At 36.9% G+C, this 16,510-nt stretch overlaps 1 long non-coding RNA gene across 1 annotated transcript; it reads left to right on the forward strand.

Annotated features, from left to right (window-relative positions):
• The first annotated feature begins 1,679 nt into the window (after positions 1–1,679).
• On the forward strand, positions 1,680–10,819 carry LOC148222196 (uncharacterized). The gene is made up of 4 exons (XR_015806803.1): positions 1,680–1,916; positions 2,064–2,119; positions 3,401–3,496; positions 10,765–10,819. It is a non-coding gene; the product is annotated as an uncharacterized LOC148222196 (long non-coding RNA).
• Positions 10,820–16,510: the final 5,691 nt, after the last annotated feature.

Genomic DNA, 16,510 nt, shown 5'->3' on the forward strand with positions numbered 1-16,510 from the left:
TTCACGGTTCACTGACTATAAAGCTCTGCCCTTACACAGTTTTAGACTTTTATCTTATTTTTAGATATTTGTTTTAGTTGTATGACTCAGTGACTACCAGAGAGCTTTCTTATTTCTGCTACATAGCTGTGGAAATGTATCAGCATTTTACTGCATAAAGTCTCCAGCATGAATAAACAGGAAGGTTAAGAAGATACAATGATTTTATTTTCATTGCACAATCTTAGCAATAATGGTCCTGGGACTTGTTCATCTATTGTAGGAATTATATCACCTATTTATATTTATTTTGAGAAACAGCCTCCTATATCTGTACATTTGTATGCCCGTGTGGTTCATTCTGCAGGGGACACAAGAATAAGGGGTAAATATCAGGGCAGGGGTCAACAGTTGAGGCTGAAGAGGTGTAAAAGGATTCTAAAAATACAGTTATAACTTGTAGTTCTTCCTACACATCTTCTCATTTAAAAACTAAACAAACTAACAAACAAAAAACCCCCCAAACAAACTAAAAAACAACCACCAAAAAACATAATAAAGTCAACAACTTTACTGACCACTTGTTTGACTTTCACGAGTGCTGATTTTATTGAAGGTTTTCATTGGACTCGTTAACAGTATTTCATCCTTGCTGTGTAAACTGTAGTTGTGCAATCCAGCTAATTAGAATGGAGTGCAGATGATGTTTCACTCAGCAGTGTGAAACTATGCTCTTGAATCTGGTATTTCGTCCCTAGTTATGATTTTAAAATTATTAGCATGTCCACACACAATATTTACTAGCTAATAATACTCACTCATCCTGGGTATTGTACATTTAGGTTTTACAACATTTAAGTAATAATTGTCAAGTCATATACATCTCAGTTCTCTGGGCAAGACAAAGTTTAACTTCTTGACTTTATCCAAAGATAAAAGGAGACAGACTAAGAAATTAATCTAGTAGCTGAAAATGGAAGCCAGGGGAACAGTAATGGAGCCAGGGGGAGATCCTTGAAGATGTGACTGGTAATTGCTGCTGACACCAAATAGTCCTAGTAATTCCAGATAGTCCTGCTAATTACAGCTGCTGCAGCCCCATACAGACTCATTTGTCCATCAGGGATGATATGGCCACAGCTCACTGTCCAGTGCTCTAAAGTGTGCAAAGTACTCAGAGTTTGGGCCATTTGTGTGTCTCATGGCAGTGCAACTTCTACAATACAAAATCCAGTATCACGTAATTGCAAGTCAGAACCCCTAAAACAGGGAGCTCTACTGGCTTGTCTAAGGCAAGTAGACAGAATTTTGCTTGTGTTCCTAGAGAATTTTGTCCCCCTTGGTTTTCAGTTCCAAGAAAAATTGGTTGTTAATATGCCAGCTCAGCAAAGGGTTTAAATACACACTTCATGAAAAGACATTTAGGCAGATGCACAAAAAGCAAGTGCTAAACAGACTTTCTTGAAAATGGCCTTTACAAATACTCACTTTTTGTCCAGAATACTGCTTGCATAAGAATTAGTTTCATTTGTGTAACCAGCCACTCACCCTTAGTTTTGCTGCACTTTCAGAGAAGTCATGCAACCTGAGAAGCAATTAGATGCACAAGGAAAAGGGAAGAGACTGACCATAATAATTTTTGCCTCATAGTCTTTTATATGTAGGTCAATATATAGGTCAGGAATATTAAGAGTGAAGGTGATCTTTGCAGCTGCTGAAGGCCATGCAGTGGATGTTTTTACATAGCACCAGCAGCACAACCACAGCAAAGCGAACTCTGCCCAAGAAGCTGCATTGCTTCTTGCAAGGGCTCCTTTAAAGGGAACTTTAGCCTGAGCATTTGCCATGACTTTATTCCAAGTTTATTTATTAGAGGCAGTGATCAGAGATCAGTACATCACAATCCATGGGGTTGCAATCCCCATGTGCTCAACCATGTAAGTCACATCCTCAAGCTCACTGTGTGCATATTGATTAGAGCTTGGCCTCAACAGTTTGTCATCTAACTTCCCATACCCATTTTTTATGGAATCTATCTTTAAGTGACTGTTCATAATCTCATTATAAACTCTATTTCTTCCTAGTGAACGCTTTCAAATTGATGACACGTCAGAAATTGGCTAGTTCTCCTGGGAAAGAGGTAAAATTTCAGCCTGAAATAGAGTGAGTGGAATTTATGGGGTTTTTTTGTTTGTTTTTTTGGGTTTTTTTTTGTTTGCTTGGGTTTTTTTGTGCAATCTGATTAACCTATATTTGTATAGAGAGTGTTATGCAATTTTAAAATTTTTGACTGGAAAATACCCTCCTGTCCTCAAATAATCTTGAACATTTTTAAACTAACATTTAAATATTTCATAGGTCAAAGGTATACCCAACGTCTTTCCCATTAATGTGAACAGGAATTGAAAATGTCTCTAAAGCTATACAAATCTAGAATAAATTGACAATATAAAGTTCAATACTGTGAAAAAGATGCTGCCCAGCTTTATCAGCTGAACAAGACACAGTACTCATGATGTGTGTATATTAAAAATTTACCACATCTTTCAGGCTCTTGTGTGGAGGAACTCTGCAATCAAACCTTATGTAGGGCAGGATCCAACCTCATGTCATGAAATCTGTGCACATCCCAAACTGACATTCTTCATTGAATAGCACATAAAACTTAGACATACTGACAACTAAGAATGACCTTTCTTGTTATTTGTTTATTGATTGTACTTTGTGTTACTTTGGTACTTCTGTGTGATGAGTTGATATATGTTTGAAATTATTCTCATACTCCTAACTCTTACAGAAAAATCTGGTGGAAATTAGTGTAAATTATAATAAAATGAATGGAATAGTTTTTTGTAAAAAGCCTTGAACTTAAGTTTCAAAAAATAATATTTCTATTTATTTTTAATTTATTCTTTAATTATTCCATCTTTATAATTTTAAAGCTTTTTTCTTTTGAAAAATGAACTTAAATGTATCCTGACAGAAAACTGTGTTCTTATGACATCAAACTTATTGAGGTTTTTTGCAGTAAATGTTCATGTACTTCAAATGATCATAAACTTCAAAACATTCAAAGGTGATAAAAACAACTACCCCTGAAATCTAATCTAGAGGTTACACTAGAAAGAGCCATATATATATTTAATGCTGAAATGTTTCATTATAATATGAACAGTTTTATTTATATGTGTTTCTCAGTTCAACATAGAAGATAATTTCAAATAAAAAAAATAGGCCTTGCCCTTTCAACCATCTAAAAATAAAATATTTTTATATCTTTAAATATTTTGCATTTAAATACATTGAAAATCATATATTTTCAAGGTTTTTAGGCGTTAACTTTCTTCCTGAAGACAAAATTATCAACTATTATTTCTGGTCATTTAATATCTGAGATTTTAATGTTATTTATCACTTGCAGGTTTCATTAAAAAACATCCCAAGAGTCTAGAGCAGTAAAGTCGCTTTTAACACCTATTAGTTTGGTATCCAGAAGAAAAATTCCTCTCTTGGTAAGGTAAGACAAATGGCCTACAAATACCTGTAAATTAGACCAAGATATATAACAAGGTGACATTTAACAGTCATGCTTTATCCTGCAAATGACTGAGCATGCTGGCCTCAGACCAGCCAAACAACTAATGGGCTATTCACTGTGCAGTGATTAATTCACGCATCACTTCTTTAGGTCGCTACAGAGAGCTCTGGCAGATAGATTTTAGAAGCAGCATGTTAGGAAATGCACAGTGGACTTACAGGAATGAGACAAAATTCATACATTGATGAATTAATTCATACAGGAAAGAGACAAAACGTCAGCGTGTTTAAATGAAGTATCACAGAAACGCTCAAGCTGTACCACGAGCACCTGAACTCCTCGTCCAGGGTCTCTCAGGACATCCTGGGGTGTGTTTCACTGGCTAGTGCACATATATCTGAGATTTAAACACAGAAACTCAGACTTAAACTAGGAGCTTAAACTAGATAATCAGCAAGGGAGAGGGTATCAAAACAAACAAGCCAAGAACCATTATTGATTATGTGGGTTTCATTAGTAAGGGCTGTATTTCTTTTAAAGGGCCTTTTCCCAGCTCAGCACATTGACCTCGACAAATGAATGAGAACAAAGTCCATGGCTTGGAGTAGATTGTAGCAATAACCTCATCCACCCCCTCAGTTATTCATCTATGACTCCTGACTGCTTTATAAAGCAGAAATTCAAAGGCTGCAGTTACCTACTTTGCTACCAGGTGTAAACACAGAATAAATACATTGCAGTCATGGGATTTTATTCTTTAAAAAACAATTTAGACAGCGGGAAATGTAGCCCAAGGTATTTTGACTGAATTAGTGCCAAAGTATGTTTTTAGATCATTGTTTGTTTGCACCATGTGCTGTTTATAGGCAAGGGGATCTCAGATATACAAGAACTTCTGTACACTCTTTTGGTCTGCCAGGTCTGCTCATTTATCTTCTGTTTATAATTTTCTGCTACCCACAAACCAGAACGAGCATTGGCTTGGATATGGGGTCCCTATTTCCTTCATTATATCTGTGCCCATGCTGACCAACTTAAACACCACTGCTGCTCTGTGGGGAAGATGTAATGTTTTACCCTGGAAAACAGAAAATCTTACAAATGAGAGACTTGGTTATTCCCAGACAAGCCTATAGAGCTGTCCAGATTATATGTATGTTTATATACTTAGAACAACATATGAAGCTCTGATGTGATTCAGTTTTAGACATGAGGAAGAGCAAACACTTAAACCACAGGCTTTAAGTTTCAACAATTTCTTTTATTTTTTCTTTTTTTTTTCCTCATTGCATTCACTATTTCACAAAACTAATAAAACCTAACAAAAGCCCCCAAAACATGAGTTACTCACAAAAATAAAGTTACTTTTGAATTACAGCAAATCAGCTTTTCTTCTCACAGCAACCCTACATTCTAGAAAATCAGTAGAAACTCAACATTTCCCAGGCGTTCAGTGCTAAAATACAGAGAAGCTGTCTGCATGCCAGTCACTTAGAATCGAGTCAAATACTCTAAAATAACTGGACATTCTTTACGAAACAGCCTTAACCAAAGGTGGCAGAGCCGTACAGGAATGTGATGGGCTCACACTGGGTTTGTTTTTCCATGTTCCTGCTCTGCCCTCTCCTGGGGCAGGCAGCTCACTGCTGAGCCAGCCCACAGCAGGTCACGGCACGGACAGACAGCACAGGAAAAACAGACTGCAGCACTGCAAACCCACTGTCAGTCATTACCTCTTCCTGAATATCAAATTGAAGAAATAACAAGCTAAAAAACAAAACAATTGGAGCACAGGTCTGCTGTTAACTGTCATATTGTAAAGACATTTAGAAGAAAAGTACGATGTTTTTTCTCAAATGAAAATTAAAATTTCATGGTAACACTTTTTAAAAAAAAATTCTTTCAAATTTTAACTTAATGAAATAAATGGAAACTAGTTGGTTTGGTTTTATGTGGATTTGTAAGCATATTTTTTCTTTTTAAAGCCAAAACTGTGTGCTGATTATATGGGTTTGTTTTAAATGGCGTACATATTTATTCTTACTCATTTTTCAGTGGAAAGAGGCATTTCTAAATAATTTCAGATTAATTACTGCTTGCTGGCCCTTATTACATGTAATAGCTCAAGAGCACTAAATATTAGCTTTTTTAAGTTAAAATGTTTTTCTAAAAAGCCTGAAATACATTTTGAGAACCTAAATTAATCCTTTTTTTTCCAAAGCTGATCAATTTTTCCATGTTGTATTGGGGCAATACAATCCTAAACCACTTCAAATCCCCATCCAGCTAGAACTGGAACTTTTCCAGGGATGGGGCAGTCACAGCTTCTCTGGGGAACGTGTCCCACCCTCACAGTAAAGAATTTCTTCCTAACATCCAATCTAAACCTTCCCTCTGTCAGTCTGAAGCCATTCCCCTTTGTCCTGTCACTCCATACTCATGTAAAAAGTCTCTCCATCTTTCTTGTAAGCTCCCTTTAGGTAATGAAAGGCCTCCTCTTCTTCAGGCTGACCAATTCCAACTCCCTCAGCCTTTCCATGTAGCAGAGGTTCTCCAACCCTTTAATCATCTTTGTGGTCTGAAAGTGCCCTAATTGGACATTGTCAGTTTACCAGCATTTGTGAGAACTTTTAACCAGTTGAGAAATAAGGTTGGAAGGTCACATAAGTACAGTTTATTTTTTTAAATAGTGACAGCTTTTTTTCTGATAACTGCTTTCTGATGGGCAAGCCAGCCTTTCGATCTGTTCTTTGTACAAGTTAAAAAGTATTCTCTTAATAATGCTTGACTGAGTAACTGTCACTTCACAGCAACCAATATCCATCAGAGAAAACGTGTACATCTACTTAAATTACAGGCATGCAGGAATAGAAGTTACAAAAATAAAGCATTTAAGAGAAAACATGCCATTTTCATTTACATGATTGTTATGGACTAGACACTCCCCAGGTGAGGCAGATCTCTTGTCTTTGTGAATTTTGATCTACACTCTTTATAAGTAGAGGCCAAAAACTTAGACAAAAACTCATCAGCAATTCACCAAGGCAGAGTATAAGTGCTTTTCATGAATTGTTCCTCTGCCATTTAGTTAATGCAGTGACCTGTTGTTGTGAGGATAAGTTATTAAGTAATGAAATAGGATGATTGGATTAAGCTAATTACTTGCTTTGAAATGACATTTGTACACAGATTATTTGGCCTTGCTAGAATGAATTATATCATCTAAATGGTGGAGTTTTTGCATTCCATTTCACAGCTTTCAAAGCCACATTTTACCTGACAGATGGGATCGCTAAAACTGTGATTAAAAAAAATAGGTCACATAATACATTACTCCTGTGGAACAGACTCTGTATCTGGAATCACATGCTAATCAATCTAGCCTAAGGTATATATTAATAAGTATAATTATAATAATTGTTCTGATCAGATTATTTAACAGAACTAATATTCTGTGCAGAGGGATAAGAACATACGACTGCAGAGTTTTATATAAGAAATCCTACTGCAAAAAGACTGCAGTATGGAAAAGTGTTTTTTACTTCTGTTTGATTTTACTGGTAAAAACAAAGTTCAGAAAGTAAAAGAAGGCTTTACTACAATCTGTCTGCTGGGGACTCATGGTGAACAGGCCAGAAATTCCCATTGATCACGTTCCTCAGCTCCTCATTTTACTTTGCATGAGGAGCCAGTCAATGGCTTTCTGGGTAGGAGAATATGAGCCCGGTAGGTGTTTCAAATTTAATTCCACCGCAGACTCAACCAAATGAGGAAATATTTCTGTGGTACCTCTTTTCCTGTATTGTATGTCCCATTATCTTAATCCATCCTGACTTTATCTTAATCCACTGCTTCTGACAAGAATAAAGAAGATATGGTTCATAATCAGTGTTCAGCTCTATCTTTGCAGCCTCTGGCACAAAAGACAGAGTGGCATCAGGGTCAAGAAGGGCAAAATATATTGAAAGGGTGGAAAGAAGGAGAGGATAAGAGATCTCACAGTGTAGAAGAAGAGAAAGGAATAATAAAAAAAAACAAACCAGAAGGAGCTGGAAAAAAGAAGACCAAGATGTGTCAGGAGCATCAGATCCTTGCTATGTCTCATGAATGGAGTGACTCTCTTCACTTGTAGGAGAGAAGCAACAATATACTTATGCTAGAGAGAAATTTGAGCCTGTGTGCATCCACTGGGCTGCCACGGGATACTGTTTCTTGTATCAAAATCTTGGCCTCTTTTCCTCTTAAAAAATAAAGTATTTTCATTTTTTTCTATTTTATTTTCATCTATTCTAGTTTGCAATTATTTCCAGAAAAGGACTCCATTCTTATAGAATGATTTGTTCTTTCCTCTGATGTTGACTGAAAATTGCATGTCACCTCAAACATTTATCTGGTTCTACAGTAAGATTTGCATTGCATTTTGGGTCTGATATATTTTCTGGAAAGACCCCTACAAGAAATTGAGTGTTTTGCTTCTCCTGTAAGATGTTTGGCTATATCCTAGCTAACATGAAAGCAATCTATCAAATTTGGCAGAAGGGTTTCTGCTATAACTAGGCAAGAATCAATCTTTAATGAAATTATGATATAGCAGTGTTAAGCATATAAACTCTGTGAAAATGGCTATAAAATAGGATCCTGCAGAGCCGAGTTAGAAAGGTGGAAATAGCAAAGCAATGAAGTTTGACAGATCTAAAACAGAGAAATTTTTTTGAATTGCTGGAGTGAATTTCACCTCACAGAAAAAAGGCTCTCTTTTGTAAATATTATCTTTGAAATCCAAGTGAAATCTTGAACTATGAATAAGAAGTGAGCACTTTATTTCTTGCTATTCCTAATTATTTGTTTATAGCACAGTACCACCTAGAGGCTCTCTTGCCCTCAGTGTTTGTTTCTGTGAGAAGTGGGAAGCAAAACTTTTGGAGTTTTCTACCACTTCCATGTATAAGACAGATATAGCGTTAGAAAAATAAAGGCTCTCAAAGAGAAGAAGAGCCAAATTTTCTCTCATTAAATTTCTCCAGTACAAAATAAATTGCTGCTCAAATTAATGCAAAGATCTAAACCAGACTTGACTTGCAGTCCTTTTTGCAAGTCTCGCAGTCTGTGCAACTATTTCCTACCCCGACCACATCATGGAGTAGGTGCAGATTTATCCTTCTGGCAGAGTTATATCCTCCCTCACTCTCATTCTCACAATAATTTTCAATCCAGAAATAAAAAGCGTGATCATTTCTACAACAAAATTTCACTTTAACTATACCAGACTGAATTTTCCCTTCTGAATCACTTAGTGTAACTATTGGCATCTGCCATACAGAATACTCAGTCTAAAGATAACTGTGCTGTCTTATTCACTGAGAGTCTAATTCTTTTCACAGACACCAAAAATTAGCACATTTAAAAAATATTTTGTAGCATAATATTCTTTCTGTGTTTCATATGTACCATATAGCACACTGCCTGTTTGTTTAGGATATCTGCAGCCTGTGAATTTCCTGGAAAATCCAGAGAAGGGCAAATAGGCCCAGAGTAATGCTGTTTAGCAGCCACTGCAGTAACCCAGGAGGAAGGGCCTCAGAGCACTGATGCCTCCATTAAAAGGAAGTAGGGCCAGTGTTTCTTGCCTCCTCACATGCAAGATTTCCACCCATGCCCTTTATCTTCCCCTTGTAATGAGAAAGAACATTATTCATGTTAATAGAAGTTCCAAATGCATCCTTTCACAGAGAAAAATATCTCAAAGGAATTAAGCATAATCTTTTTACCTCTTTAAAAGAGTACAGACCAAGTAAAACACTCAGTAATCTTTCCTGTGATGATGTATTTTAGGATGGTATATGATGAATACATTAATACATTTCTAATCTGATATGAAATTCCTCCTATGAATTTCAAATGCAGAGGTATGTGTCTTTCAAATTGTCAGAAGCCAGATTTGTACTTATCGGTAATTAGTTAACTGGTTGTCAGGAGCATAAATTAGAAGAATTACTTAACTTGTTACATTTTCCCAATTTTTTTGTTAAAATTCCTTATTTCATTTCAGCAGTCTGTATGTCAGGCTCTTTTCAGCACTTTCCAGAGAGAAAATCATGTGCATATAGCAATTTCCAGGAACAGGAGACTGCATAAGTAGCTCTTTAATTTAGACAAATAGAGTTCTGGTGATTGCAGATTGCTTCAAGGCTGGGATTTTCAAAACTAGTCATTAACTCTCCTCCTCCTACCCAGTCTCATCTGGGGCTTGACACTCTGCATTTTTCCTATCTGAATACCTCTTATACTACAGCAGAGGTGCTATTTGTAGGAATTTCACAAGGATTTCTGGATCCTTACCCTCCAAGCTGCCAAGGGGTCTTAAGGGAAGTTGATTATCCCACTCAACTATTGTCACTTACAGGACATTTTCTATGATTTGATGTCACCTGTTTGAAAGTGATGTCGGTGTAAAATTCACATCCCACCCACTGAAAGTCTCATAAATGGATGGTATAATCTATTAATTCTTAAAAAAACCACCCAAAAACCAACAAACAAACAAACAAAAACAACAAAAGCCAGAAAGAAACAAGCAACTCTGATGTTATTTCATCAAACTTTCAGCTCACAGAAAACAAAATAGTTTCTTTAGATCTTCATCAGGTTTATTTGGGTTTATAAAAAAGTAGGTTTCTATCTATGTGAGAATCTGTGAATGCCCACATTCTTGCACTTAATTTACTCCTTTAAATTCATAAAATAGGAATGTAGAACAGGAATTTTAAAAGTTATCTCAATGATAATTTTTCATGCATGATAATTTTTACTTCCATACAAGTTTTATTTATTTGTTTTCAACTCTCCTTTATGCCAAAATAAAATGTTGATGGATATTGGTTTCCATGGATATTGATTTACATAGATTTCATGAGAAGTTGAAGAGATGATTTAATATTTTCTATTTGCATTGGAGGGAAAGGCTTTAAGACATCTGGCAGCATTCAAGATGTTTTGCCATTGCTATACTGAAAATCATTGCAATCTGATGTGTTGGTTTGCTTACTTTTCTTTGTTTTCAAGTTTTGCTTTTTTGTATGACCAGGGTTAAATTAAAAAATAAAAAATTGAGCTAAAACCTCATTAACATAGACAACATGTATTTTTGGAAGGTGTTGCAGCAGACCTCTTGTTAGGTGTAGAAATGAACCAATACACTGACTCTTGTTTAGCAACATGAAGAGGGTCTCACTTTATTCTTCTTACAGATTGGCCATCCTGACTGACTACAGCAAGCTCCTACTCTAGGGCCCAACTGCAGACTCCAAATGCTGGCTATTTCCTCCTGGACCATGACTGCAAGTATTGGGGCAAACTCAGACCACAGGCTTTTACTTAGCTCTACTATGACTGCTCCAATAGCAGACTAACTCCACGAGACAGACTGACCTCAGATCCTCTTTTTGTCTCACTTGATCATTCCTCCCTCCTCAGGGCTCCTCTTTCTCCAAGCTCCCTTGAGCAGCAAACCCACCCCTTTTATCACACTTATTCTTCTTAGCCACAGCTGCAACACATTAAGGGCAAGGCTATTCTTTGGTGATTAGTACAGCTGTGACTTATCAGGGGCAAGGTCGCCTGTAATCTCTTCTTCTACACCTACAAGGGTAACTTTTAAATCAGTAAAAACTGAACTTGTGCTGGTCTGCAGTAAAGTCACATGTTCTCTCGTTCTACACTTGGGGTGTTGTCATCGTCCAGTTTATCTGTAGGGGGCAATACCTAACAAGAAATCTCAGTCTCTCATTTTCTACATTTCTAAATCAGCTAGAACTCCAGTACATGAATTATAGTCCTTTGCTGTGTATTTTTAGTGTGCAAACTGAGAATTATCTGCTATAATCAAAAAATCTGAGTAGATGGTTGTCCTGGCTTTTCAAGCTATTCAGATCTCCCTATATGAACATCCTCTTTCTGTATTTTTGGGGACTGCATTATTTTCTGCCTCACTTAAAACAGTAATGCATGGCAGGCACACACACAGACTCACAGAGTGCCAAAAGAAGGAAGGCTAGGGGCACACTGGAGGGAGAAGGTAATAAGGGGTAAAAATCAATTGTCCTTTCATTTCCCAGTCAGAAAACTCAATATAAAAGAAACAGGGTCTTAGATTAGGCATGTAATGTGTGTAATTGTTGGCTGTCCTAAATATTATGCAAGGACTGGCTCACCAGTGTGTGCCTCTCGGAAAAGGAAACCTTGTGAATGAGAGGAAAAATATTATGAAGGAGAAATTGGTTGAAATAGGATGTCAGAAAAATGCTTGAACCTCACCTTGGCTTTGTCAGAGCTGGTGAAAATAATGGAATTTTCTGAAGAGAGGTTAAATGAAGTAATAGTAGGAGGCATCATGTTGAATAAGAGCAGAATGGAAATATATTCAGGAAGAGTAGAGCAGGAAAATCTTCATTTTGCCCACAAAAAATTTGTTGAGTATTCTCCTATTCAAATATAGTATCAGAGAGTTTGAGAAACTTAATATCTGTGTTCCTAATACAAGTATTCTGACCGATAACTGTCATCTGAATCATTAACATATGTAGACCAGATAGAAAGAAGAAATCTCCATGATAATAAACCCGAGAGAGTTCACTGCTACTGCCTTACTCGGTAAAAGAGCTGTAAAATCTCTTTGATAAAGCTTTGAAGCAGGCAAAGCTTTGCAGTGGATCTGCCCAGACCTTCTCCTCTAAGTCTAGGAAGAGGAACTCCCTAGAGGCCAGAAAGCTTTTGCATTAAAAAGAAAACACCAACAGTTTTTATTCAAATATAAAACCGAATAATTCACTTTTTAATCAGACAACAGATGATTACTGGGAAAGACAGAACATAAATTTAAAAATGGTTATATAAAACTGTTTTTCTGCCTACACATCTGTGCAATGCAGATGCTTCAGCCACCTTAGTGACTGCAGCTCTGAGCTGCAGCAAACTGGCTCGTCCCTTTGGCCATTCCTGCCACCCCTTCCTGGCCTGCTCTCTGCTCCTTCCTTTGCTGAGGCACTGCCTCCTGCATTACCCACGTGCCAACATTATTTTCCTAAGCAAGGAACTCACTAAACAGCTCTTTTGCTCCTTGCAGTCCTGTCTGGTTTTCCTCTTGGTCAGCAGGATTGCCAGTAACCAACCTTTTTTTTTTTTTTAATTAGCAACAGCAGTATGGAGGCATTTTCATGTTGGAATAGCATTTGACACAATTTAAAACAGACTTCCTGCCAGAAAGCCATGCTACTGCACTCTTAACTTTACCCTTCTGTATGACCCAAGCAGAAACCCATGAAGTGCATCTTCCTAGATCTTTCTTTAAGTCTCACTGCACATAGCCAAAAGGATTTTCTCTTTAATGCTCATGCATGGCATGAAAGATGAATATTAATAGGCGAGAAGAGGAAATTAAATTCAGATACTAGATTTTTCTTATTGCTTTTGATGGTTTCAAGTGAAAATACAAAATGCAAATATGAAGCTACTACAAACAATAACCAATAAAAGATAAGTCTATTACTAGATCATGGTAGCAAAAAAAGATATCAACTGCATTCATGAATTGAAGCATCAGAAGTGATTTCAATTTCCATTCAAGCACAATCATGTCCTCTAGCAGAGAAACAAAAAAAAAAAGTAACTAAATTTACAGATTGCAGTAGTTGTGCATTGGTGCCAAGAATATATTTAGAATGCAGTATTCCTTAGAGGCTACTTTTTGTGTCATACAGTATCAGATTCCAGTGTGTTAGAGGAGAAGCAATATTTCTCTGTAGGGTTTCTGATGCTGGGATGCTCCTCAGTGGTTTATTAACATAATTTCTTGGTCTTCCTTAAATTCAGTCTTTAGCAGTTGTTCTGTAACGGATTCTTTGTCACCATCCATGTCTCTACATGTGTGTTGCCTCCAATGTCCTTTTTTAATCATATTTCTTTTTGACTGAAATGTGATCATTAAATTCTACATAATCAAACAATATCACTTTAAGTCACCAGAAGGCAAATATATTCAATGCTCTGTGCTGTTAATTTCTTGAAGTAAAAGAAAGACATTCTATAAATGCTTATCCTTTTTGAGAAACAGATATGATATGTTTTGAGCTGCTACTCAAATATGCTCCGAATTACAGATGAGTGGGTGCTCTTTGAAGAATCCTGGAAGCCTTTAGAAAATTTAACTGCACCTTGCAACAAATAAAGCACATTGTTATTTAAAGTAAGACTAGCTAGTACTTAAAGGCAAACACTGAGCACTGGGACATTTCTTGATGTATTCCAGGTGCTCTGTGCAGCTTCATTCACTTTGGTTTTCCAGTGTATGATAAATCTGTGACTTGTATAGTGTCTGAAGGAGATAATTCATGGACAGCTTGGGTAAGGCCCACACAAGCATCTCACAGATGTATATACTTCAACAACAGGCTGGATGTATTCAGAGACAACATATTCCTAACATCCCAGCAGGTTTGGATCACACTTAAAACTGCTTTTAAGTATAAGTGCTTATAAGTGAAAATTAGAACTTATTAACAGCAATTGATTTTCAGCACTGTCAAAATAGCAAAAGTAGAAGGAGATTTTCCCATATATTTAATTTGGAAAATAATTCATGTAAGCTATAAAAAGCTTTAGTGATTGCTGAAAGGTCTCGCATTTTCCTCAAATTGCTTTAAACTTGTTATTAATAAACATGCTTTTGAGGAATACGTTATTTTTAAACTCTTTAGAAAAGAAGATTGTATGCCTTAGATGAAGGGGCAGGCAGTTTCGTAATCACTACACAAGAAACTTGTTAAGCTCCTGTGTGACAGCCATGGGTCTATTTGGGTCACTCTATCACTAATGAAATGCATTTGCCTCCAGAAAGCAGCAGTGCAGCTGTTTTGCCATATCTGTAACAAAATCAGAAGAGTTTAGCATAAAATCTCAACTAATACCCTATGAAGTATAAAGAAGAGAAGAGCATGAAAATTTGGAAGATAGAAGATTATGGCCTAGAAATATACATTCAGCTCTCCCTCTTTTACAACAGGGACATAAATATCTCACCTGAGAGATGGATTTCAGGCCAACAGAATGGCTGATGGAATCCTGCTGCAATTATTGATTCATTATAGATAAAGAGGGATAGAGATACGTACTGGAATCACCAAAGCTGCTTTCCAGGGAAGAGATCAAAACACATTTTTTGGTGCTATTTTGGACAGACTACATTTCTTAGAGATGAAATAATGGCTTTTTGTTGCTGTGTAGCCTGTGTGACTTTCAGCACAGTTGTACCATCATGACTCCATTAGCCTGGCACAAGCTCCCCCATCATGAAGCCTCCCACTCCATGCACAACTGCTCCTACGTGCCATTTAGGTTCAGAGCCAAGTTGCTAAATTTAGAATTATGGTGTACCTGGGAACTGGCAAGTTTTCAGCCTTGATGGAAGAGCAGAAGTGCTGTGAGGTCAAAGCAAACAACACACTCTTCAGTGGCCTGCCATGATCAGTCAAAGGCCTGAGCTGCACACAATTGTTCCTTGCAATTTCTCCTCTTGACTGCAATCCCATGAGGGATCGTGTGGGCACTTCTAATATTGTTCAAGTTCTATGAAATCAAAGGATTACATTGTGTTTAGATCAACTGTGTCAGCTTGCACTTCCCTGAGCAAAAAGAATGCATTGTCAGAAGCAGAGACAAATACAGTCCTAGATGTTTAACCTACAGGCGATGTGATCTTTAAAAACAATGTGTTTTTAAAGAACATAAGATCTCAAAATGTGAATGCAATAGAATATGAAGAGGCACAAAGCACTGACACACTAGAGAGCTGCAGCTGGTAAATAATTGCTCACTGCAAGTGCTGTGGGAGGGGGTCCTGTAAAACCACGACTGTGGCTATCCTCCCCAAAGTACCACAGTCCAGCTGCATCACAGTTACCATGCCTTTAGGACAGATTACACCTTCTGGCTCTCAGGTCCTGCTAAGCAGCAAACTCAGTGAAAAGTAGGGAAGCTGGTGGTAGCATTTAATTTCTATGAATGATAAGGTCTCTATTCCCTGCTACCTCTCACAGATGAAAGCTTACATCCTCTCTTCCACTCCTCTGAATTCAAGAACTGATTTTAAGTTGCTGCTTTAGGAATATACACTGAAATGTTATCCTGACGATTGCTCAGGAGACTCCAGACCATGATCCCCTGTTGGTCATCTTTGCTATCAGTGTGGTTGCCAGGTTTAACCACTCATTTCCATTCCTAATTTATAAAGCATTATCAGCAAAGTAGCCCAGAGCCTGCCCAAATCTCCCTATTCCGCTGCCTATTATTGCATTAAATGAGGATGTCTTTTCTCTTTCTCTTTTTTTTTGTTGTTTTGTTTTTTACATGTGCAGCAGATGTGAAACATTCATTCTATTTGATTGAGGATGAAGGTTAATTGCAACCCAATGATGATGCACCTTCACTGGCAGCCCCAGCAGCACAGCAAGAACAGAACTGCTGTGACTTGGATCCATACTGGGGAATGCTGACATGTCACCACACGCTGCTTAAACAGAGTTTAAAAAGCCTTTTGTGTTCAGTAATATCCTTCACATTTCCTCTGTGTCTTCTATATAATTTACCCAAGAAAGTCTTCTTTCATCATGAATAAATTTTAGTCCTTGGCATTTATCAGTAAACATCAAAATTGGAAAACATGTATTCTTAGTTTTAAAACAAAGAAAAATATCAGAAAATTTTATTTTATATCACTGAATATTAGAAAATACTTTATCTCAGAATTCTGAAGTGATAATATTTTCATGAAATGCACTCTTAATTACCCATTGGGATTCCAATTGTATTAATAAGGTGTAATTGCAAATGAGATAAATAATAACCTGCATTCTGTATTCATCTGTTATCTCTACTAGGAAAGTTTTAAAAAATGTAGAAGCCCAGATTTTTAAGGAGCAGTGATTAATATTCCTAGAAATC

Source organism: Sturnus vulgaris, chromosome 14 (assembly GCF_052056855.1).
Source record: "Sturnus vulgaris isolate bStuVul1 chromosome 14, bStuVul1.hap1, whole genome shotgun sequence".
NCBI classification, from domain to species: domain Eukaryota; kingdom Metazoa; phylum Chordata; class Aves; order Passeriformes; family Sturnidae; genus Sturnus; species Sturnus vulgaris.